At 39.9% G+C, this 1552-nt stretch overlaps 1 protein-coding gene across 1 annotated transcript in view; it reads left to right on the top strand.

Annotated features, from left to right (window-relative positions):
• The first annotated feature begins 1127 nt into the window (after nucleotides 1–1127).
• The window catches only part of LOC119594141, a 7335-nt gene continuing 6910 nt past the window's right edge, over nucleotides 1128–1552 (top strand). Inside the window, exon 1 of the mRNA XM_037943208.1 lies at nucleotides 1128–1516. The gene's annotated coding sequence lies outside the window, so the exon portion shown is untranslated. The remainder of the gene's footprint in view (nucleotides 1517–1552) is intronic.

Below are 1552 nucleotides of genomic sequence, written 5' to 3'. Positions count from 1 at the left end.
GAATGTAAGATTTGCTTTCTTCATTGAATTAACTATCATTGTAATGAAAGCACGAATGGGAGTTTTTTTTTATCAATTGCTTGATACTGAATTTAACATATCAAAATTAATATTATCATAATTGAATATTGATCTGAAAATGTGTAGAAATTATCTCCACCATCTTCCAGGCTCACAGGGTACAATCGAACATATTTTACTTTGAAAGAAAATATTCAAGTAATTATATATGGCCTACACATATTAATTGTTCCTGGCCCCGGCTCGGCTCTCAGTCCCCCTGGCTCTATGCTGTAGCTCTAACATTTCACCTACGCATCGCATTGGCTTAGAAAGGACCCCATGAGCACAGACTCATTCATACGTATTTTGCTAATGTTACTTTTCTTTATTTCGAGGGTGGATGTGTACCGCCTCATTCACTTAGTCTCCGCTTTATCTTCATGCCTCACTTATCCTTTTATCTCACTTTATTCTCATTATCTACTCATTTCTCTGCTCTAATTTCGTTTTCCTTATCTTATCCTGCTGTCTCTCTTTTGTTTTTCTCTATTTTTTTGTCTGTCAGTGACGACTTTATCCTCTCTCTTCTTATCCTTCTGTCTTATTTCAACCTCTCTCTCCTTGTCCTTCTCTTCCAGAGCTGATGTTAAATAGGGCATCCAATCAGCCATTTGGATTCCATATCATGTCGGGAGCTTAAGTAATATCCAGTAGTTCATGAACCGATGGAAACATTTGTCAAATATAATTTCATTTATTTATTTTCTTACAAATCAACGAAAGAGTATCTATGTACATAGACATATTCTCATGATATAGAAATGGCCAAACATACATTCACATTGTAAATGACACAAAGCATTATGAGATGCCTTTCTTGTGCACATAACACATAAATGAATCCACTTATACGCTTTACTATTTAAGAACACCATCAAAAATCGCTCCGCACACTTGTTGAGACGTTAACAATAACAAAAAAAAAGGATATCACTACAAGATTTGCTTCGCCATACAAGAAGACTCCTGTCCCCTTACCCACCGCATAATCAAGCGCTTTATACTGAAGATAAAAATCCCAGACAAGAACGTATTAGTGCAGTCCGGGGACGTTCCATGGCGTAAGCATCCTGTCGTCGAAACCAAGTTAAGACGCATGGCTGTAGTAACAATTACAGCTTCATCAAGCCGGCCACCGTGACGCCAGACTTGTATTTTGGGGAACCTTGCAGTCGAAATTCATACCGCGTGATTTTATTGATAGATGCAATATCGCCACTCGACGATTTTTTCCCCCAAAATCGGAGGAAAAGCGTGTTTGAAATCGCCCCGACCGGAAGCGACAATATATGACGAAACACTCCGCCCGAATGCCGAGGGCCTTCAAGGTGGAAGGAGTAATTCTCAGTCTTGTGCCAGAAAAGACGGAGACTGGACAGTGCTCGCCAGAGGAATTTTCGGGGTCTCCTTCGTTCTGCTTTTCTCTCGTTTAAGAACTTCGAACTTACTCAAGGTGAGTGAAGGTGTCCGTCGAGCTGTAGGGAGTCCG

The sequence above is a fragment of the Penaeus monodon genome, chromosome 33, assembly GCF_015228065.2.
Source record: "Penaeus monodon isolate SGIC_2016 chromosome 33, NSTDA_Pmon_1, whole genome shotgun sequence".
NCBI lineage: Eukaryota > Metazoa > Arthropoda > Malacostraca > Decapoda > Penaeidae > Penaeus > Penaeus monodon.
Note: the sequence above shows the minus strand (reverse complement) of the source record. Positions and strands in the feature narration are given on the sequence as shown.